We start from the raw sequence: 24,441 nt of genomic DNA, 5'->3' as shown, positions 1-24,441 counted from the left end.
CCCGACTGAATCTCTGGAAATGTTTCCTCATGTCAATAAAGCTCATTTGATTTGAATTGTAAACCACACTAAACCGCACTTTTCCCAGAACGTGAACGTGACCCGTCTGAACTGGAATCTGCATACGGAGATGTGCTGTACTAGACAATGGTTGAGCCGCGGCAGAGTTTTGAGGCGTTTTTACGAGCTGCTACCCGAAATTAACGCATTTCTTCATTCAAAAGGCAAAACGGTCCCAGAGCTGATCGACCCAGAATGGAAGTGGCACCTCGCATTTTTAACAGACGTGACGGAAATGCTGAACGGCCTTAACTTGCAGCTACAAGGCCAGGGGAAACTCATTTGCAACATGTATTCCCTGCATTTGAGTTGAAACTAGCGCTGCTTTTGGAACATGTGAAAAAGCACAACTTCACCCATCTCCCTGCTACCCAAAACCTTTCTGCAGAGAACCCAGCGGTCCCGTTCCCAGCTGAAAAGTGTGTGGAAGCACTGGAAATGCTGAAGGCGGAGTTCAGTGTGTGATTCCGTCAACTACATGTTCATGCAAAAGAAATCCGTCTTTTCCAAAACCCCTTTGTTGCCGACATCGATGAAGCCCAGCCTTTTTATCAGTTTGAGCTGGTCGAGTTACAGAACTGTGATGTTCTGAAAGACCCATTCAAGCCCAACAGTCTCGTTGACTTCTATGCCGCCCTCCCAAATGACACGTACCCTAACATAAAAAAAACATGCAATGAAGATGTCCACACTTTTTGGCAGCACGTATATCTGCGAGCAAACCTTTTCACGCATGAAACTCATGAAAACTCCGATGAGATCAAGATTGACAGATGAACATCTGCATCAGTGTTTGAGACTGGCTGTGACTAGAATGGAACCGGACATTCAACTTCTCACCGGCCAGATGCAGGCCCACAGTTCACACTGATGAACATACAGTACATAGGTAAGCTCACTTTTGAGACTTGAATAAGTTATTCTGAGTATAAACACATATAATCATAATAAAATCTACTGGGATAAAATCCATCTCCACAACCATACTGGTATTGAAATGTTTTGTGCTGTGTAGGTGCTGTATCACTTAGTTTGGTTTCTCAGCCTGCTTGCTTTGTGGTTTTCAGAGGGAAGTTGATGAGAGAAAGCAAACAGTGGTGTCTACTAGGCTACCCTACTGGCACCTACAAAACTGGATTATAAGGAAAGAACACAAGAACTTTGAGAGACTGCTCATATGAGTCATTTAAGAGATTCTGCTCTGACAACTGAAGCTTAAGATTGCGCACGGCCAGTGTTGGGAAGGTTACTTTTAAAATGTATTCCATTACAGAATACATGCCCCAAAATGTATTCTGTAACGTATTCCGTTACGTTACTCAATGACAGTAACGTATTCTGAATACTTTGGATTACTTAATATATTATCATGCTTTTTACAACAACGTGAATGTACTATTGCTGTGATTTATTACTATTACTGAAGGTCCGCGACTCCGAACTGTAGTAAAGGGACCTCTGACTAATAAGGCGGGGTCCCTGTCGGCTCGTAGCCGAAAAATAGCTTTACTTTGTTGTGTGGGTCAACTCTGCTTGCGAGAGACAGAGAGAGGCGTTGAAAGGCTGCTCCAACGGAACTTATTGTTTTCGGAGGAAAACACGAACACGGTGTACAGTCGAGTCTTAATAGCTTACTTACAACTGGGCTCGTCAGGCACTCTTCTTGGCTGCAGTGGTTATTATTATATTTACATGCTTCCAGCTCCCGGTTTTCCTCGATGACAACTCGTACCTTTCCACTCCCCTTTTTCTCCCTCCTCGCGCTCACAGACCCATAACGTGTATGGCAGTCCATTCTCCCTGCAGCACGGACTACACTGCCCATGATGCTACATTCTTTAGAGCTATGCTTGTAGCATTCTGCCTGTTAGCTTAGCACAACAACAACAACAACGAAAAGGCCTCTCTCACCCAGGAAACACACAGTCGCAGAGAGAGAGAGCGTCGCCCTGTAACCATGGCAACCGTAACGCTGCCGCCTGGAACAACAGAACGTAGCTGTCAAACAAAACCCAAACAGTCCTGACCCGCGACAACATGAAACAGGAAAGTACCGCAGTGTAATCCATTTATTTCAACAAAGTAACTGTATTCTAAATACCACCTTTTTAAACGGTAACTGTAACGGAATACAGTTACTCATATTTTGTATTTTAAATACGTAACGGCGGTACATGTATTCCGTTACTCCCCAACACTGCGCACGGCACAACAGAAACTTTCTTTCTGTGAAGAACCCAGAGAGGGTTATTTGGTTATTATTGATTTCAGAAATACTGTTATTATATATTTCCTGACTTTTTTTCTGTGAAGAACCCAAAGAAGGTTATTTGATTATTTATTGATGTCATAAATAGTGTTATTAAGTATTTCCTACGTTAATTTTTTCTGTGAAGAACCCAAAGAGGGTTATTTGATCTCGGAAAGGGTTATTAATATTTGGTTATGTGCGGCTTTCTGGAAAACAATAAAGGTTAACATTTCGGCAAACCTGCGATTATCACACTTTTTCTGTTAAAAACTGACCCTGGCCCCCATCAGAGAAGGGAAAAGTTATGTGGCCCTCACTGGAAAAAGTTTGGGGACCCATGCTCTAAGGCTTTTGATCGAGTGAACCACAGAAAACTTTTTGATAAACTGAAGAGACGGGGAGTTCCTCAATACATCGTGAGGATTCTCTCTTACTGGTACGCTCATCAGAACATGCAGGTTAAATGGGGAAGCAGTATTTCTGCCCCCTTTGGCGTCAGCAATGGTGTTAGACAGGGTGGGATTTTGTCTCCAATTTTATTTAATTTATATGTTGATGATTTGTCCATACAGCTGAGAGCCTGTAACACTGGGTGTATATTAGGTAAAACATTGATAAATCATCTCATGTATGCAGATGACCTGGTTGTTTATAGTCCAAGCAGTGCTGGGTTACAGGATCTTCTCAATGTCTGTACTGAATATGGTGTGCAATATGACATGAAGTACAATGCTGCTAAAAGTGCTGTTTTGATATGTAGAACCAAGCAGGATAAACAGCTAAATTTCCCTTTGTTTAAACTGGCACAAAAAACTCTTGAAGTTCATAAAAAGGTGAAATACCTCGGGGACTTTATTACTGAGAAAATGAATGATGATGATGACATATACAGACAGCGGTGTGAGCTCTATGTGCAGGCAAATGCTACTGCACGCAAATTCAGCTTTTGTTCACTTCCAGTTAAAGTGGCTTTGTTTAAAGCGTATTGCACACCGATATATACTGCCCCCTTGTGGTCATCCTACAAACACTGTAGCATGCAGAAGCTGCATGTTGCATATAATGATGCGATAAGAATCTTTTGGAGGGGTAGTGCCAGCCAGATGTTTGTAGCTGTGTGTGTTTGGACTTTTAAAGCACTTTTAAGAAAGCTAATGTTCAATTTTAGAGAACGACTGGATGGTTCGAGTAACAGTATAATTTTAGCGCTCACAGATCCAACGGTTCCCGTTACTCATCCAGTCTGAGAAAGCACTGGTTGAAGTGTTTGTGTATTTATTGATTTCTTTTAAGTAATTGTGTTTTATGTATATTATGGTGTTATATTTTTACAAATGCTTTATATATTTATAGTCTGGCAAAAAAGTATTTAGTCAGCCACCGATTGTGCAAGTTCCCCCACCTAAAATGATGACAGAGGTCAGTAATTTGCACCAGAGGTACACTTCAACTGTGAGAGACAGAATGTGAAAGAAAAATCCATGAATCCACATGGTAGGATTTGTAAAGAATTTATATATATATATATATATATATATATATATATATATATATATATATATATATATAAATGCTTATGTTGAGTTTTCATGCAGTCATCATCTCTCCTTTATTTTTGTATTGTCTGTCTAAAAAACAAAACAAACAAAACAAAACAAAGGCAACTTCTTTTCCCACTTTCATAATAATGTACATTTTTACAAGTATGGCTGTGCCAACTCTTATATTAAAAATAATCTTTTCCTTCCCTGTTTATTTATTTTTTCCTCCAGTACACGCTGGCCACAGATGCCTTCCAGCTAGGCTACACTGAGGACGGCCACTGTAAAGGTGATGTGGAGCCTTCTCTACCCCAAACTCAGAGACTTGTCTGGAACATCCCGGCAGAGGTAGGAATGCTGGGCAAGATGTGTGTGTCTGATTAGTGTGAAACTGCCCTCACTTGTCTAAAGATGTGGCCAAGTTAACTAGAATGTTGTGTGCAGTTCAGGTTAATATAGTCAGTGTTGGGAAGGTTACTTTTAAAATGTATTCCACTACAGATTACAGATTACATGCTCCAAAATGTATTCTGTAACGTATTCCGTTACGTTACTCAATGAGATTAACGTATTCTGAATACTTTGGATTGCTTAATATATTATCATGCTTTTTACAACTACATGAATGTACTATTGCTGTGTGATTTATTACTGTTACTGAAGGTCCGCGGCTCCGAACCGTAGTAAAGGGACCTCTGACTAATACGTCGGGTTCATGTCGGGCTCGTAGCCGAAAAATAGCTTTACTTTGTTGTCTGGGTTAACTCTGCTTGCGAGAGACAGAGAGAGGCGTTGAAAGGCTGCTCCAACAGAAATTATTGTTTTCGGAGGAAAACACGAACACGGTGTACAGTCGAGTCTTAATAGCTTACTTACAACTGGGCTCGTCAGGCTCTCTTCTTGGCTGCAGTGGTTATAAGATAAGATAAGATAAGATAAGATAACCTTTATTAGTCCCACACGTGGGAAATTTGTTTTGTCACAGCAGGAAGTGGACAGTGCAAAAGTTATGAGGCAAAAATTAGAATACAATAAGAATAAATACAGTACACAACTGTACAGGATAGAATAAAATAAAATACTATATACAGTAGAATAAAATAAAATAAATATACAATAAGATAAAAATAGAATACAAATACAAATACTATATACAACTGAGTAAAAATACAACGATGAGAGAAAGGATTATTGCACTTAGTATTATTGCATATTATTATTATATTTACATGCTTCCAGCTCCCGTTTCTGCTTGATGACAGCTCGTACTTTTCCTTTTTCTCCCTCCTCGCGCTCACAGACACATAACGGGTATGGCAGTCCATTCTCCCTGCAGCACGGACTACACTGGCCATGATGCTACATTCTGTAGAGCTATACCTGTAGCATTCTGCCTATTAGCTTAGCACAACAACAACAAAAAGGCGCTCTCTCACCCAGGAAACACGCAGAGAGAGAGCGTCACCCTGTAACCATGGCAACCGTAACGCTGCCGCCTGGAACAACAGAACGTAGCTGTCAAACAAAACCCAAACAGGCCTGACCCGCGACAACATGAAACAGGAAAGTACCGCAGTGTAATCCATTTATTTCAACAAAGTAACTGTATTCTGAATACCACCTTTTTAAACGGTAACTGTAACGGAATACAGTTACTCATATTTTGTATTTTAAATACGTAACGGCGGCACATGTATTCCGTTACTCCCCAACACTGAATATAGTATATATGATGCATACATGTAGGCACATGTCTTGACCATCTTGTCCTTGCAGACTCCAGTATGATGTGAATCAAATATTATTTAAGTCTCAGTGCAGAGCCTTTATTTCAATGGCCCTGCTTGTGTTGTATAATGGAATCAAATTTATGTTTAAGCCAAATGATCGATATAAACCACAAAATTCATTTAGAGCTGATAGTTAGTTGGTTTCTCAGTTGCAGTGTTCAGCAAGCTTTGTAGAACTTCTTTGAAATGAAAACGGTTCTACTGTGTGGTGGAAATAGTTTGGTTCGGTTACTTGCTAAGCTAGGTCCCCACTCACACAGTCTTTGAGACCAGTCTGTGACCATCTGGCAACCACCTATGAGGGAAAAATGATTGGTTGTTGCAAGTTGCAAGTTGTTGCAAGTTGCCCGCTTGAAATTGGTTGACTGGCTGCTGGACTTTCGGGAAGGAATGTTGTTCCATTCTTGGAACAGTCCTGGGTTGGCTTTGGCATTTCTTGATCATGCTCCCTTCTTCTCTGCACGATACAGCGTTTTTATGTTGAGGAATATTATTCTGAAATTGTTTGCTTTCAGAATAATATTTCTCAACTCTGCTTACCCCGTTTCCTGTAGCATCTCCTGTGCGAAGTAAGCAGGGGTAGGCAGTATGTTCCTGAGAGGTAATCTGTCTGCGGCAGAGTGGTATCTCCTATATTCCACCAGAGGTCCGATTCATGGAAGTACGACCCGTAAATATGGAGTGGCTGAAGTGGCCTTTTCATCACGGGCGATGAAAAGTCTGGAGATGCGGGATGTTTTCACTTTGGCCTGTCATTCTACAAGACCATAGTTCCACAGTTAGGGGTACCGGGAGACTACATCCTCTTTCCAGGTGTCTGCTGTCAATCAGCTGTTGATGACGTCAGCCTGTCACCTCCGCTTCAGATCGCTCTCCTAAACGCTCGCTCCATAGCCAACAAATCATTTGTACTGAATGGCTTTTTTAGCAGTAATAGTCTGGACTTCATGTTTCTCATGAATGTATCCACCTTAATGAGCTCTGCCCGGTCGGCTGTCGCTTCATCGGGACTCCGCATTTGGACAATCGTGGTGGTGGTCTGATCACTGTTCACCGAGACAATTTCGCGTGCAGGACACTGAGTTTTTCCCTTCCTTTGAGTCACAACTTCTTAAGGTTGGTTCTTCAGATATATTTTATTGTGTTTTAATTTACCGCCATCCCGGCCCCGCTGATGTTTTCATTAAAGATTTTACGGACTTTTTATCTTCCATTATTAAACTGGAGAAAGTCTTAATGATTGGGGATTTCAACCTCCACGTGGATGATCTTAGCTGTAGCATGGCCTCTGACTTTTTATCTATTACAGACTCTTTTAGTTTCATTCAGCATGTCTCTGGACCCACCGATGTTAAAGGCCACACCTTGGACCTTGTGTTTTCTCTTGGCTTAGACATAACTAATGTCTGTGTTAAAGACGTATAAGTGAGTGACCATTCCTGTGTTACTTTTAATCTTAGCTTCCCACTGTACGCACCACCTTCTAATCTCATGTTCCATAAGCGGTTCATAAATCAGGATGTTGCTTTGAAGTTTTCTAATATGTTGGACCCTCGTGTGATCAATGGCTGCACTGATGCTGATGTTGCTACACAGTGTTTTAACAATCACTGCTTGGAGATTTTAAATTCAGTGGCACCTATGAAATCTGTCATTGCTTCCCCAAAAAGAGCTCATCCATGGATAAATTATGACGTAAGGAAGGTCAAAAGAATCTGTAGGAAAGTAGAACGCCTTTGGAAATCAACTAAACTCGAAGTTCACAGGCTCCACCTTAGGGAACTTTGGGTTTCCCTACATGAAACCATAAAAACAGCCAGATCAGGATATTTTTCTCAGTTAATATCATCAAGCAAGAGAAATTCCAAGGTACTGTTTGACTCCATAAACTCTATTGTTTCCCCCGTGGTCCACCCAGTACCTGTGACCTTTATATCTGAGAGTGATGACTTTCTGAATTTCTTTGTGGATAAAGTTGATCATGTCCGTATGAGCATTGGTTCTTCAATACCATCTGTTTGTGTCTCTGGGCCACCTCCCCCTCATTTACTGTCAGTGTTTAACCCAATGACCATACATGACCTTTAACTCCTGCTGGAAAAAATGAAAATTACCACTTGTGCAAATTACATTCTACCTGCTGGGCTGTTTAAAAATGCTCTCTCTGCCATTGGCCGCTCTATTGTAGAGATATGCAATGCCTCTCTTTTAACAGGTGTGGTCCCTACGTTCTGTAAGCATGCTGTTGTTGAGCCGATATTAAAAAAGAGCAGTTTGGATCCAACTCAGCTTAAGAATTATAGGTCTATCTCTAAGCTTCCATTATTATCGAAAATTCTGGAAAAAGTAGTTGCAGATCAACTTACCACTTTTTTAGAAAAACATGAAATTTATGACAAATTTCAGTCAGGTTTCCGTAAAAGTCACTCAACAGAAACCGCATTACTTAAAGTCTCTAGTGACATTATGATGTCAGCTGACTCCGGAGCATCCTCAGTCACGGTTTTCTTGGACTTGACATCTGCCATTGACTCCATTGATCATACCATCCTGATTAACAGGTTCCGGGACGTAGTCGGTGTGTCCAGTCTGGCTCTGGAGTGGTTTCGGTCATACCTCTCCAACAGATCTTTTAGTGTTTTTGCGAATCGGTTTATGTCACATTCTAAAGATCTGACATGTGGGGTACCGCAGGGTTCAGTTCTGGGTCCTATTCTTTTTCTTTTGTACATGTTACCTCTAGGACTTATAATTAGGCAGTTCCCTGAGGTGTCTTATCACTTCTGTGCTGATGATATCAAACAACTGTGCTTTACTCGAGTTGTTTTCAGTCTGGTTTTCTTTTTTCTTTTTAATGAACTTTGTTCCAGTTTCTCTATGCTAGTAGTAAAACAGTGTTTCTGTACTGCTCCCTCTGCCTTTGCAAGTGTTTTAATAAAAATATTGAAGGCCGTTGCAGCATTTACAACTATAAAAATGTTGATCTGTGTCAGTGGAAACAATTGAAGGATTTCAGCTGCCATTAAGTCTTCCTGTCTAAGACCTGTGGCTCCACTCTGGGACTGCAGTAGTGACTACGTTCATGAGCAGCACATGTCACCCCCCCTTTTATTTTTCAAGACCAAAAATGTGACGTACATTTAATTTTTTTATTCCATGATATCTCCCCCAGCCACTGACATCCTGACAGAGAGGAAGCCCAGCATGTTATTCAATGGCAGGAGGTGCGTGAAACTGCATCCTATTATTTATTATTTGCAAAGTGCTGCCACTGCTCTCACATTCAGGATGGAAATGAGAGTGCACAAAATAATTTGTCCTCTAAACTACTGCAGGTTAAAAGGAACATCACAGTAAGATGGTATGACAGGTCTTTTCCTTTCCCAGCAACCAATTTAACAGCTGATTAAACAGGATTAATCATGTTCTGAAGTTATAAAACTGAACTTTTAAATGATTTTGGCATATTCTTACTTGAATTTTGTCCACACTTTGTCTAAAATGCAACATTATTTGGTATTTTAAAAAAGGAATATTTTCTCTTCTCAGAGAAAAATCTACAGTATAAGGAGAGACTCCAGTTGTGCCATTCAAAGTGTTTTGTTTTTGTCCCCTAACCGCATCAAATGAAAGGTTTTCTTGAACTGGATGTGGAAGTGTGCAGGGTCCTTTCATTGATGCATTTCAAAATCTATAAGAATTTTTCAGCAAACTCTCTTATGTCAGATGTGGAAATACAGTGGACAGGTCTATGGCAGTGACCTGGGTGGGAATGAATGGGATTATTTTGCAGGGATTATGTTACCTTGGCAAATATCATACATATGTTTATATTTCGCTCTTTTTCTTCTCTTTATTTCCCTTTTTTCTCCCCCCCCCTTTTATTTCAAAGCCTAAATGTACGGGCTACTTAAACCGAATGTACAGATCATCTGTAATCCTTCTCTTTTCTTTCTGTTTATATAAAAGGAAAAACATTTAATAAAAAGACATTGTTTAAAAATGCATGAAGGTTTACAGTGGGGCAAAAAAGTATTTAGTCAGCCACCGATTGTGCAAGTTCCCCCACCTAAAATGATGACAGAGGTCAGTAATTTGCACCAGAGGTACACTTCAACTGTGAGAGACAGAATGTGAAAAAAAAATCCATGAATCCACATGGTAGGATTTGTAAAGAATTTATTGGTAAATCAGGGTGGAAAATAAGTATTTGGTCAATAACAAAAATACAACTCAATACTTTGTAACATAACCTTTGTTGGCAATAACAGAGGTCAAACGTTTACTATAGGTCTTTACCAGGTTTGCACACACAGTAGCTGGTATTTTGGCCCATTCCTCCATGCAGATCTTCTCGAGAGCAGTGATGTTTTGGGGCTGTCGCCGCGCAACATGGACTTTCAACTCCCGCCACAGATTTTCTATGGGGTTGAGGTCTGGAGACTGGCTAGGCCACTCCAGGACTTTCAAATGCTTCTTACGGAGCCACTCCTTTGTTGCCCGGGCGGTGTGTTTTGGATCATTGTCATGTTGGAAGACCCAGCCTCGTTTCATCTTCAAAGTTCTCACTGATGGAAGGAGGTTTTGGCTCAAAATCTCACGATACATGGCCCCATTCATTCTGTCCTTAACACGGATCAGTCGTCCTGTCCCCTTGGCAGAAAAACAGCCCCATAGCATGATGTTTCCACCCCCATGCTTCACAGTAGGTATGGTGTTCTTGGGATGCAACTCAGTATTCTTCTTCCTCCAAACACGACGAGTTGAGTTTATACCAAAAAGTTCTACTTTGGTTTCATCTGACCACATGACATTCTCCCAATCCTCTGCTGTATCATCCATGTGCTCTCTGGCAAACTTCAGACGGGCCTGGACATGCACTGGCTTCAGCAGCGGAACACGTCTGGCACTGCGGGATTTGATTCCCTGCCGTTGTAGTGTGTTACTGATGGTGACCTTTGTTACTTTGGTCCCAGCTCTCTGCAGGTCATTCACCAGGTCCCCCCGTGTGGTTCTGGGATCTTTGCTCACCGTTCTCATGATCATTCTGACCCCACGGGATGAGATCTTGCGTGGAGCCCCAGATCGAGGGAGATTATCAGTGGTCTTGTATGTCTTCCATTTTCTGATGATTGCTCCCACAGTTGATTTTTTCACACCAAGCTGCTTGCCTATTGTAGATTCACTCTTCCCAGTCTGGTGCAGGTCTACAATACTTTTCCTGGTGTCCTTCGAAAGCTCTTTGGTCTTGGCCATGGCGGAGTTAGGAGTCTGACTGTTTGAGGCTGTGGACAGGTGTCTTTTATACAGATGATGAGTTCAAACAGGTGCCATTCATACAGGTAACGAGTGGGGGACAGAAAAGCTTCTTACAGAAGACGTTACAGGTCTGTGAGAGCCAGAGATTTTCCTTGTTTGAGGTGACCAAATACTTATTTTCCACCCTGATTTACGAATAAATTCTTTACAAATCCTACCATGTGAATTCATGGATTTTTTTTTCACATTCTGTCTCTCACAGTTGAAGTGTACCTCTGGTGCAAATTACTGACCTCTGTCATCATTTTAGGTGGGGGAACTTGCACAATCGGTGGCTGACTAAATACTTTTTTGCCCCACTGTATGAGTGTAAGGAGTGTAAGGAGAAACTGTTATGGGAACCAAAGTGACCGGCGCTGAATTTTTCTTTTCCCCAATAGTAAGACGTAACATTACGCCTTTCAGTCCTGCTTACAATGTGACAGTAGTCCTAGATATTTGGATCTGATTAGCTGCACAGAAAGCAGCTGCAGCATGGAGGCACATATTCTCTAAAATCCGCTCCAGGGGAGGAAAAGATTAAACAAACAAAAAAACCAAGCAGTGGTTAATAGCCACAGGACAGCCTGACAAACACTGATGAAAATGTGGTGGAGGAGGTGTCATATTTGTATGTACAGTACATGTGTAATTGGTTTTCAGTGTCTGTATTGGTTAGTGGAAATATTGGTCGGGCATGCTGCTAGCTAAGCAAATACCCATGCTCTCATTCTGGGGACTGAGGTGTTTTCCTGTATTGGAAAAGTCCCACCGATGCCAAGTGAGAGTGACCCAGTTATGAAAGTTTTAAGGGAACAGGCGGGGATTTTCTTTATCTCCCTTCCACTCTGTTCTTTCATGTCACAATACCACAAGTTTAGACAACTCTGAAGTGTCTTTTTCTGTGGAAGCCACAACTTGTATATAATATCTGAGCCTTTCCCCATGATTTTGGTTTCGTTTTGGATATGGAAAGTGTAGTTAGTCTTTTTTTCTTGTAAGAATTATGTGGTAGTTTGGATATTTTATCATATGGTGAGTAGTTCTGGTTAAACTCCAACCTCAAAGCTTCACTCATTTGACTTTCTGATTTTATTTTATTTTATTTTTTTTACTATTTTCTCAGTGGGAGAGAAAATAATCATGGTGACAAACTTCCTTTCTGTAGCATACAGATCAAAGATCCAGTTACTTTACACCATTACATCATTACATGAAAACATCCCAGCTGTAGTCGAGCAACAATAAGTATCAGGTGATACCAGCATGTCATTTTCTGAGATAGTCTGTTGGCACACAGTCTTCATTTGGACTGGTACTTTTTTGCTGACATTCCTTTTAATCTAAAAATAAAATTTGAAATGCAAATGAAAAAGAATTATTACCAGCTTACCTATTTACAGGGTTTGGACACGGACAGAGCGTTAAAACCACAGTGGTTTTCTGAGATTTATTGAAAGAAAAACCCTTTTACAAAGGTTAATATGGCATGGATAAACAGGGGGAAAATAATGACTCCTTTATATCCACTGTGTGGATTCTTTGTTTGTTGATAATGCAGAACAAAGTGTATCCTGACCTTTATTGTTGCCATTGCATCCCATTTTTGCACACATGCTCTTTGCACAGGATTTTACTTAGTCACAGTACACAGATGTTAGATTAGTCAAAACACACCTTCCTCTACATTTAATGTAGTACTGATATTGGTCCCTGAGTTTAGTATAATGAGGAGAAAAGTTCGCGTAGACATGTTTTTGTTTTGTTTTTTCTATGAGGGCCATACTATGCCTCACCTGTTCTGCAAGTCCCTGCTGTTTTCCCCACATTCCTAGTCTGTGGCAGCTTTCTGTTGTGCTCTTTTGATGTTAAAGATATGGTCTGGTTTCATATTCTGTCCAACTCTATCTTTAAAAATGGCTGTAGTTTATAACATATTACAGGTTTGATGTGCAGTGATTCCCTGCATCATTTAGCATTCAGCTTAAGCAAATCAGTTGATTTGCCAGCTAAACTCAGTGTCTGGGTTGTGTGATGCTGAGCAGTTCGCAAAGACCACCTGGTCTGAGCTGACCAGACCTGTTATTCTATAGGTCAGAGGAGGCTGCCATACAGTCATGTGTCTTTGCTGTAGATGGATCAGTGATACACAATATGGTACCAAAAGTCTTGAGTCGGAGTAGCTCACAAGGTCACATGAAGCTAGAATGTCTTTTTTGGCTGCTGATTCTGTTTTGGATGAGAACTACATCACTGGCCTTTGCTGTCGCCCCGTGCTCCAGTGATAAAACAGAGGCTACTTTCATCCACTGTCTGGGCCTATGATTTGCTAGGATTGATGATGGATAATCCATAACTTGGTGCAGTCTGCAGTGTCAGTTTTAGGTCTGTGAAAGCACGTGTCATTAGTCACATGTTGTCTGTTGTGTGCAGTTGGTCCACCTCCCATGTATCATTGTTGACAGTGGAGCCACTCACGTTGCATAGTTTGGTATGCATTTACAGCAAAATGTCATGCAAAGAAATGTCATCATTGTCTGTTTGTGGTTTGGAATAGATTAAATCACAGCAGTCCTTCTTAGTGAGAGGGACTTGCCGTCTGACGTGATCACGTGTCCCAGGTGAATTTGGACAGTCTGACCATGTGAACCCTGCTCAGTAAGCTGTTTCAGCAGCACTTTTGTGTTGTTCTCAAAGGTCTGCTTACCAGTCACAAAACTTCAATCATCAACGTGTTGCAACAATGTTGAACGTCCCTGAGGACTGAAACTTGACAGGTGTTCTGTTAGTGACTTTTCAAAAGCCCTGAGAGCAGTGAAGCCCATGGGGCATTGCATCCACGTGGAGTTTTTTGCATTAACCTTTATCATGCAATTAGCCAAATCACAGAGATGGATTTTCTACACCACAGAGATGAATACAGGAGTAATACCTCCAAGCTTTAGATTTCATTGGACTCTAATGACTTCACAAAAGGAGCAGTGCCCACAGGGACTCTGTGGTGTCACCATTTTCAGGAGCGTCTGGGGTCAGCTCTGTCAGTACAGAGAAGCCTTTGCTATTCTTACAACACATTTGGCTTCTGTCCTGCTTCCTCAACCAGCCTGTTGCAGTGTTTTAGATGGCTTATTTTAAACAGGTAATACAGGATGCATGATGTTGGTATAAGATATACAGAAACCCATGATGGTGTAAATAAATGTTTTAAGTGCAACAGGGAGTAGGTAGGCATTTAATGCTTTAAGACCTGGCCCTTATTGGGCTTTCTGTACTCTCATTAGCTATAAATTGTGTGCATACATCCAGATGAGTTGGGTGAGAACTCGACTGAACAGAAAAGGCAAATGCCTTATTTGCAGGATATACTGTAAGTCCAAAGTTTTATTGTCTCTGGTGTGTCATTTCATGTACTGGGTGAAAGTAGAGAGGACCGAGGACAGGGTGCATGCAATCTTGATGTGGCAGACCTCAATGATGTTTAAGTTTAAGCGTCAAATCTCCATCAACCAAAACACAGAAATCAGTGTTTTAATATGTCACTATTTAGTGTTTTCATATTGGGAATCTCTTGTGTATCATTCAGTGGAAATCCCCCTGCTCCTACAGTTTTGATATATATGCCAAGGTTTGGTTTTGGATTCTGTTTGTTATCACTGACTGAGAGGAGGGGCATTTGTAAGGAGTGCAGGAGTGCTTTGCATCAGCTTTGGCTTTCATATTTTTCAGTCTCCTTTTGTTTTCCCTTCTCTCTCTCACTCTTCTCCGTGTGTGTCAAATCTCTCAACCTTAGTCTTGTCAAGTCCCTTCATGTGCATGTGTGTGTGCATGTGTTTGTACTTTTGCTTCCTTCACCCACATCCTCCTGTCTGCATGTAATGGAACTAAATACTTTCAATTTCACATTTGCCTTTTCCTTGGCTTCACTTTCTTTTTTCCAGTCATTGTTTAAATGCATTACTTTTTTTTATTTTAGATTATATTTTTTATTCAATTTTTCCTATTCTGGAAGATTATTTATGTGGCAGCTCAAGAGCTCCTACCTAACTGTGTACTAGTACATGGAGAAGATGCAAGAGATGTGGGAAGGGAAAAACAACTACAAAAACACAGACCACTGTGATTCCCTGAAAGAATGGATCAGGGAGAAAATCCAGAGGAAGGAAATGCTCTGTTTTTCGGGATATTGTCATTAGAATAAAAAAAGATCAGTGTTTATGCATTTATTCATCTATCTATCTATCTATCTATCTATCTATCTATCTATCTATCTATCTATCTATCTATCTATCTATCTATCTATCTATCTATCTATCTATCTATCTATCTATCTATCTATCCATCTATCTATCTATCTGAGAGCATGTCGTGTCAACTTTTTAGTTTTGTGAAATAAACTTCCCAGCACCTCCCTCCACCTGATAATGCTTACAGTTTTTCTCAGCCGCTTTGGTGCGTTCCTCAGAACACCATTAACATTTGCACAGCAGTTAGTGCATTTCCCAAAACAATTAGTGCAAACTGCAAAACCTAGTGGATAGCCTGCAAAAGCACGTCACATGCACAGAATTGATTATCCATACCTCAAAAGCAAGTATCCATGTCAATGAAACTGTCAGTGCCATCAAAATGAAAAGTCTTGACACCATCTTTATGAACAAGATAGTCAAATGGCATTGTCATGTTTCCACTATGACAGTTTATAATTTCAGTGTTTCCCATTGCAAAAACAATTGGTGACACCTGAAAATGCTGACAACAGCACTATGGCCTACCTGTACAGCTATCTGAAATGTGCAGTAAAGTCACTGTAGATGTTATGGGAGTCTTGGGAGTAACTGAGACACTGAATACGTACGTTTCACATTTCCATTGTGTAGAAGTGTTTGTAATCCTACAGAATTGTGCAAAAGAAAAATATGCTACAGAATACATGTAAACATAAAATCACCCATTTGGTAGAGCCTCCTCATGAGTGACAGCTGTAATTCACCTGAGATCAATTGTTCAATTTCGGAGACATTTCCAGGAAAAATGATACAGAAAGGTATAGGATTTGCTTGACAGATGGCCAATATTTGGCATGTGATAACTAGTTCAACAATTTTGTGTGTGATGACTTAAGCAATGGATGTATGACTATTCGTTTTATTGGGAATGACTATTCAGCATCCATAGGTATGATTACTTTTGACTGACATGACATAAGCAAATGGAAATGTCAGAAAGCAGCAGGGAAATGTATGGAAGCAACTGATTCATGTCCAAAATCATTTGCAGTTTGTTCAGAGAGAGGAGAAATTGCTACTATGATGTGCACAAATGACTGAGTGTTGTGGAGGTTGAACTAATAGTTATGAGAATTTCAATTCTGATCTGAGAAACGCACCAAAGCGACTGAGAAAAACTGTAATCGACTTCAATTTAATACACATGCATTAAATTGATTATTGATTTCTATTGATTTTTTGATTTTTTTATACGTTTTTTTCTCTTTTTTCTTCGTGCTTACAGTTCACAAAATGTTAACTGTAGTAATTGTTCACAATTAAATCTGTTGTGTTTAATTTTAAAAGCAAAAATAAAATATAAAGTAAATTAAAAAAAAATGCACATAAATAATTTTTCTACAATAATTAAATAGATTCAACATCTTTCTTTCTTCAACAGAATTGACTGCACAGATGGTATCTGCCCAAAGGAAAAAGTACTTTACTAGGTCATAAATTTGACTTAATATTTATTGTATACAATAATGGGTTTCTATACATTTTACATCAGATGAAAACTTTGGTTGTAAGATTCAGATAATTATTTATTAAAATTAGAAAGAAAAGTATGTCTTTGTGCCCCCTTTCCCTGTTAATGCCCTATCGGCCCCCCTGGCTAAACTTTGCTAGACCCGCCCCTGCACAGTTACAGCTGTCAGCTACGTAGAAAAAGATCCTGGTGTAGAAAGTAATATTAAATAAATTCTAACAACAGCTGATCAAGCTTAAACGTGCTGCTGTTGTTCAGCCGCTGGTTTCCTCTTTCTGGTGCAAAGTGGGCGATAAACAAACAAGAGAGACGGACTCACGACAGAAAAGCCGATCAGCTGATCATTGATTAGTTTCATGATTGAAGTAGCAGCAGGAGAGAGAGGGATAACTAGATAATGTACATCTGGTGGCGTTGATACGAAACCTCGTGTCTTCACTGTCATGTCAGGTCACTGATGATGGTTATGGGGTTTCATGCATCATCGTGGGTGAAGATATGGTCAACTCCCACGTCTCTTCCAAATACTCCTGCAGTCAGACTGTAAGTAACGTCTCTGTGTCTTGAAGTTCAGAGTCCCAGTGTTATATAACGCACTGTTGTAGGAAAGCTTATTTACACCAGACAATCCTCTGGAGCTTTTCACAACTGGCATACTCTGGCCTATTAGGTACTACATTGGAAGCATTTCCTCCCTTGGTGGGAACAACATAATATTGTTTGCTTTTTGTGACTCGGTTTTCTTCACTTGGTCAGCTTTGCCCTAACTGATGCAATTAAATGATGCAATGATGAAAGCAGAAACTGTGAACGCAGAAAAACCAAATACTGACCCAGTAAAGTCAGGATGTTTATTTTGGCTCTGTCAATCTTAAAATGTTGGTCGTATCCTAACGAGTCTTTAAGAGTGTTTCTTGGCTCAGATGGCTCTTTGGATGAGTCACTACAGTACAATCGAGAAGTTTATCAGTGTAGTAAGACAGGTTACTCTGTAAATACTACCAAAACAGGGCCTGCTTCAGACTTTCATTTTAAGTCCTTTAAATTCCTGAAATTTCCTGTTTGAAGCCCCCTTGACTTTTGTGCACCGCACAGCTTAACATCACAAATCAGCAGGACCACAAACGGTGCAGGATTCTAAGTGTTTAGGGTGGAATTGTGGTTTTAAATGACACATAAATGTTGTTGAATTTTCCCTGAATTATTTCTTAATACAGGCTATAATGTCATGTGGACAAGATATGTGGCATAACCCTTGTTCCACGAAAGGACAGAATGTACTGTTTCACACATTTTCACTTCCATTTCAATCATCTGCTCTTCTTAGTAAACACATTCATCTAAAATTAAAAAATAAAAATTCTGAAAAAATGCCAAAGTCAGCCCTTTGATTTATCAGATGATCCTCTTAATTCTAAACCTCAATAGCTAATATTTTTACATACAAACAGCTAATCTTTGGAGTTGTTTCCAAGTTTGCAGAAAGTTTCGCTTTGTCAGCAGCAAGAAAATAGTTAGAAATCAAAGTAAAGATGAATTGCTTTTTCAGAGAAAAAACACATTTGATTTCCAGTAAAGTATTCGTGTGAGCATCAGAAAGGGGAACAGTCTGCAAATTGATGACATCAGTTTAGCTACAGCATTACTAAGTTGCTGCTTGTTTATTTATCATCACTATAGACAATTTTATACATTTGGAAAAAAACACAGGCAGGCCTAAATGTTAGTTCCTCCTTGTCAGGATGCCTGGGTCGTTGACCCAGGGTTTTTGAGTTTATTATATTATTTATAATTTCTAGTCTTTGGGTTTTTGTTAGAGTCATGTCTTATGGTTTGTCTCTGTGTATTCCTTAGTTGCTGTCTCCCCTGTCTGCTACATCCCCATGTCCTGTCTGTGTCTGTGTCTGTCCTGGTCCCACGTCTCTGTTCCCTCTGTTGTAGTGCCTGCCTGTGAGTCTGTGTCTGTAAGTTCAGTCTGTGTTATGTTTCCTGTTTTATTTTGAAGGTCCACGTCTCATGTTAATGTATCTGGTTTTGCTTCCCCTGTGTTGTTAGGCCTGATTTGCCCCAGCTGTGTTTCCCTCCTGTCACTCATTCCCTGATTGCTCCCTCTGTGTATTTAAGCCCTGTGTTTTCTTCCATCATTGTCGCGATCTACTCTCGTCGTGCGTGCGTGCGTGCGTGCGTGCGTGCGTGCGTGCGTGCGTGCGTGCGTGCGTGCGTGCGTGCGTGCGTGCGTGCGTGCGTGCGTGCGTGCGTATCAGTTTTGTTACTTTTTGAGTTTAGCATTAAAGCTGTTTTGAAGTACACTCTTGCCTCCGAGCGTCTGCACTTTGGGTCCTCCTTACCACCACTCCTGCTTGCACACAGCCCTAACCTGACACTCCTGGCTGAAAATGGGCCTTTAGGGCTGAGCACGTGTGCAAGCACAGCTAATACAAAAGTACAGACAATTTGTGTTACCTGGAATTAAGAAAAATCCTAGTTTTTGGCTTTTGTTCGTCAAATTGCAAAAAACAAAAATGTATTTTAAGTTTGCATCTAAGCTCAAATTAAACCCAACTCACATAAGAATAAAAATGCCAGAGTTGCATTTTTTTATTGCCAAGTTTCCTTTGAAAATTCAAAACTTTTTGACATTTACATTTTTGTTATTTTAGCTCTATATTTCCTCAAATGAGGCAAATACATCATGACACTGTAAAGATGAACTGAACTACATATTATTCAATGGCCCGCAGCAGAGCAGTGTAGGGTACTTCAATTCAATTCAGTTTTATTTATATAGCGCCAAATCACAACAAAAGTCGCCTCAAGGCGCTTTATATTGTACTTACACCTGATAGTCATGCTGATAGACTAATTGGTGCTTTAATCGGTGCTGCCTTCATTGTAAATCTTGAGTGTGTTCTTGGAGCTCTGTGTGTTTTTAGCCAAAAATGACTCTTTTTGAAAAGAGATTGCAGGCCGCTGGTCTAGAGAATTTGAGTCTGAAGAATCATGAGATGATTCTTGCAACGATAACTTATCCAGCCTGCTGACAGGGAAACGAGAAGTGAGAAAAGTTGGGGACAACTATGTAAATAAGCTGACTGTGTATTTACTATGTACATAAGTTTTTGCATTCAAAAGCTAAACACAATTATAGCATGGTGTTTGAAAATACATGATGGTAGATAAAAACTAATTTTGTCCAGAGTGATTGTACTTTTATGTTCGTCAACAGCTCAGGAAGTCCTCAATCCACACTGACTTCATGGTTCATTACGGGTGAAATGTCAACTCAGGAAGGACACACACACACACACACACACACACACACACACACACACACACACACACACACACACACACACACAGGAAGAGAGAGTGAGATCATTAATACGAAGGATTGCAGCAGCTTTTGGATTTCATATTCAGTCATAAATTTCATTCCAAATTTTAACAGTTGCTTCTATTGAGATGTGTTTTTAATTCTACGATACCTTTCCTGTTCAAATAGTTTATTCACATAGTAAAGAAGTAGCTAAGCAGCTCAGTAAGTATGAACAAAATTAATTTAAGCACATTTTTCATCATCTGCAGTTCATGAAAAAAAGGTGCCACATTAAAAAAACAAATCAGTAGATCACCAAATGATGGATAAAGACTCTTCTCAGCTATTGAGGTACAGGTACACTTCATGTACTTATTAACATACAGTTCAAAGGCCTGCACTGGGGTGCATTGTTTACAACTGTACCAAATGACTCACGTTTTAAACACTGTTTGAATAATCAGCAGCGGCATCAGAAATCTCCACACCCACGCTCAGTTTCACAAATAAACAAAAAACTTGCACCAGCCACACTCTTCATAGTCACAGGAGAGACAATTGAAAACTTCCCAGAAATTGAAATAGTAATAATCACGCTAAAGCTGGCTTTTTATGCCATTTTGGAAAAGTCCAGAGCCTTTATACATAGCATATGCCAAGCAGACTCATTGGGAGATGAATAACATGTAGCCTAGAATTAAACATCTACAACTTAAAGAGACAGACAGGTCAGTACCTCACTATTGTCTCTAAACATTTAGATCCATAAAATATTCAGTTTCATTAACAGGAGCAAAGTTCTGAGGGCGGTGCACGCTCTTATTTCACATGTTGGCCTGTGTTTTCCCAGAAAGACAGAAAGGCCTCACAGTTCAAACCTGTGGAAAAGCTGATCAAAGAAAAAGATTCACACTTAAAACAAATCCAGCAAAGCTGCTTCTAACACACACATTTACCTTTCAGATCAGTGTCTTAAAAACAAACAAAAGAAAACATAAAAATAATTTTTTTAAAAATCCCATCCATCTGTGCAGTTTTAAAAAATATCTTCGTCCACATGTAAACGCCAAAAACCCGTGAAACATTGTCAAGAACAAGCCAAATCCCAGCCCTGTAGAAGTGTTGGCCAATTAGAAGTCTAGAAGCCTCGGAGGGAAAGATCCAACCCTTCAGTACTTATGAAAAGTTTTTGTTTTTCTGGAAAGGCAGCTAATTTTGTGTTACTTTTCAAGTGCCTTCATCATTTCAAATGTTAAAAACTGAAAACAGAGTTTTTTGGCTGATGTAGACTCTCAACTTAGGAATTAAAAAAATGCATACAGCATGCATAACTTTTAATTAAGAAAAAATACATTTATTCAAAACCAGGATTTTGGTTGTGAGAGCGTCTGTGTTGAACGGAGAAGTTCACTCTGACACCTCCATCTTTCTAAATGGAGGGACAGTAACTGCGTGTGAATATGTAAGCGCGTAAAAACTGCAGATAGATTAACAGCAACAGCATTTTGTCTCCGCGATTGTAGAAATGAATCTCATGTAAACATCATGCGGCACGCAGTGTCACGTCAAAAAAGGCGCACACCTTTGATGTTGCGTGAGTAAATCTCCGTTTGAAAGTATGAAAGTCGTTTGAGTTTCAAAACAGAACAAAAAATGACTCTTACTCAAGAAAATGACACAATACTTCCTGTTTTTTCTGTGATTGTTTAGATTTGACTGATTCACTTTATGCAAAGATAAATGTAATAACAGACATTTTTGCATTTTCTGATAGTTTTTGGAAAGAGAGCTCGGTCCTATTTTAAAGCAGTCGTTTATGTCCTTGAGTTCATGGAGTTGAGCATATTTCAGCCCTATACGGACACTGTTTGATATGCCACACTTTCTGTATTTCAGTCCGGTCCCTGGCCAAAATGTTCCTCAGATGAGCCTCTGCTTTTGCAGAAAGCTGTCATTGTGCAGTCAGACTGGAATCTGGGGAAATTCAAATTTGAGAGTGGGTTAATACCTCACACGTTGTGTCCTGTTCTCAGAGCTTTTAATGGGTCTTTTGGTGGCAAGAGTGTATAGATGGGTCTAATGGTTTTTAAGAAGGGCCCACACGAATGCCTGAACCCAAGGCTTACACTGAATTTAATATATTTTAACGAGATGAATGTCTATAAATATTTTGTTCTTTTCATTTTGAAACTCTCCAAAAATCCCTTCTTCATTATAAAGAGGGGTTGACTTCTCACTTCTGTCCATGTTCTCTTTCTTCCCTCTTCTGTCTCTGTGGTTTTAATTGTCTTCCCAGTAACACATTTGTCTGCTTTTTACACTTCCCTTTCACTTCTCAATACTTACTTTTTCGTTTTTTCCCCTCCCAGGACTCTGGAGTTCAGATAAGTAAGGCTATGCAGGACATCATGGCTCTTCTCTCAGCTGATCCCAAAACCTCTTCGTCATCCGAAGGCACAGGCCATCCACAGTCCAAGAAGCTCCAGTAAAAACAAATGTCGGCCGAATATTTCCTTAATGATTCAGAACCCACAATGTTGAAAGCACAGCTCAACAAGACATTAATTGACAAAGTTAAAGTCAGAGGCAAACAACAGAGAGCTTGTTTCATAGATGCAGATCTTTCATCAGACACAACAAACATGTACAGCAGCCTTTTACAGGCCAACACATAAACTACTGTTCTTTTTTTAAACCTCCCACTCAGTGACAAAAGATAAGCCTCAACGCTACCAAACCCCAGTTATTTGGAAGGCTGTTGTGCATCAGCACTCGGAAAATCTGTGTTCTTCAACATACATACTTAGAGTGAAAGTGAGACAAATGTCCCTGATAACTGGTGGAAAGCATTAAGACACCCTTAATCTCACTAAAAGTGAAGAGCGCACTGACACCATTCATTTCAATTTGATGTTGGAGGTTAGAGTGCATGTTGTATGGCTTCGCTAAAGTCAGTGTTCAGGAAAAAGGAAGTTCTGGCCAAATTGCACTCATTTATTTCTTTATGTGCCATTTGTGTTGACGGATGGAAGTGGTGTAGTCTCCATAAACCCGGTGTAATCGTTTGATCACCTGAACTCCAGACAAGAGCAGTACATCAGCCTGACTTAATAATTTACTTAGCTGGAGAGAGAACGTTGGCCACTGTTGTCAGGAATGACTTATGCATCCATAGGAAAGCAGGATGGCGTCATCATCACAGCCAGACTGTGGAATCTCCACTAGTGACCAACTGTTCAGCCATACATCGCTTTGCATGTGGATGAGTTTAAGGGAAGCCATCAAAGCCATGCAAAGCTGCATTTTAAAATGATTATCATCACATTTAAAATAACAAATGCTGTGTTTTTAGTTTATTTGCTAACTTTTGAGCTTTTTCTTCGCTCTCTTTGCTGATGCTTAGCCACACTCTGCTAAGGCTTGCGACGCGCTGCTCATAGTAGTGCAAGTAAGAGTCCTGCATTCAAAGAGTTGCACAAGTATTATCAGTAAATGTACCTAAACTGTCAAAGCAAGCCTTTCTGTTGTGCTTCTGGTGTTTAATATATGATTAACATGGAAGATTCATTTGAATCGTAGAATTCATTAAAGCGTGTAAAGTAGCGAGTAAATCTACTAGTAAAGTAAAGGAAGAACTGTGGCTCAGACCTCCAAGCAACAAGTTTCAAACGTCTCTTATCATTTGAAGCCTGTTTGAATTGTTAAATTGAAGTTTGACTCTCCTCACGTTCACAGGCCATCCACTCCAAGAAGCTCGAGTAAAACAGCAAAATAAAGTTGGACAAACATTATCCAAAAACGCAACTTGGGCAATGCAATGTAATTAGAACAAACATTACTGTGATGTATTTGGCCCAGCTGAAAGGTTGTGACTCAGTTCTCCTTTCTTTACTGGGAAACTGCTGAGAACGCCAGAAACAAACTGCACAACAGATGTAATAATGGATGAGATATCGCTGTGGATGACCTAGTGGTCATTTACCCGTTGCTCACAACATCAAGCTGCAGCTTTTACGTGTGTTTAAAATGGGAACAGAACAGTAACGTTCTTTTGTGTCGTGTGCTTAGTGCGGTGATTAAAAAGGGGAATCTTGTTTTTGATAAGTTTGTGTAGCAACAGTTGCTAAGGGGTTATGGAAAGGGGGGAATGGCAGTGTGATGTCCAGATGTTGGCAGCTGGGAATACAGCTGTGTTTGTTTTTTTGACTCATTACATTTGTAATTTTTTAAAAATTATTTATTGTTAATCTGTTTCATTTAATGTTGTCTCTTGCTCTGGGTAATGACTCGTTTGGGTACTTGGGTTCATGTCACTTCCAAAGTTGTATCTGTTGTCTGTACATGCCAGACATGAGCTGCTTACCAGTTAAGGGCAGAGTGAAGGAAGTATGAAGAGCCAACTTGTTGACATGCTTCTATTTTCCAGGG

At 40.0% G+C, this 24,441-nt stretch overlaps 1 protein-coding gene across 1 annotated transcript in view; it reads left to right on the top strand.

Moving 5' to 3' along the window:
* Positions 1-24,441, top strand: part of LOC146633052 (uncharacterized) — a 200,019-nt gene that overhangs the window by 51,098 nt on the left and 124,480 nt on the right. The gene's annotated exons all lie outside the window — the stretch shown is intronic.

This window comes from Diplotaxodon limnothrissa, linkage group LG4, assembly GCF_057381915.1.
Source record: "Diplotaxodon limnothrissa isolate DT_005_m linkage group LG4, D_limnothrissa_male_GT1.1, whole genome shotgun sequence".
Lineage (NCBI taxonomy): Eukaryota > Metazoa > Chordata > Actinopteri > Cichliformes > Cichlidae > Diplotaxodon > Diplotaxodon limnothrissa.
Note: the sequence above shows the minus strand (reverse complement) of the source record. Positions and strands in the feature narration are given on the sequence as shown.